The sequence below is a fragment of the Mus pahari genome, chromosome 22, assembly GCF_900095145.1.
Source record: "Mus pahari chromosome 22, PAHARI_EIJ_v1.1, whole genome shotgun sequence".
In the NCBI taxonomy this organism is placed as follows: Eukaryota; Metazoa; Chordata; class Mammalia; order Rodentia; family Muridae; genus Mus; species Mus pahari.
The window spans coordinates 2,570,436-2,570,862 of NC_034611.1; positions in this window are offsets into that span (position 1 = coordinate 2,570,436).

Genomic DNA, 427 nt, shown 5'->3' on the forward strand with positions numbered 1-427 from the left:
GTTAGCCTCTGTCAGCAATTCTGGGAGTCCAGTTTTCTCCTGAGTCTCAGTGGTCAGGTTACTCTCTGCAGGGAGGCTCACTTCTACCAGGGAATGTGCACAGAGGACTGGCGTTCAGATCTGACACCTTGTTGAAGATGAAGGCCCAAAACAGGGCCTGTGCCAGTAGATGTGTTGCCTCTGCAAATTATTCACTCACCTTCACAGTCTACCCACTGAGGGACTCTGGACACAATTTGACTCTCTCGCCTTGAGCCCTCACTGGTCACCATCTTTCCTCTGGCGAAGAAGGTGCCCAAAATTCTGGAGCCCGAAATAGAGTCTGTCCCAGAATTTAGGTTGCTTCTTTCTGTCCTAAATCTGTGTAGCTTCTGCGGTCCACACTCTTGCCAGTGCAGACTGGAGCCCAGAAACTGTGTCCCTTCTC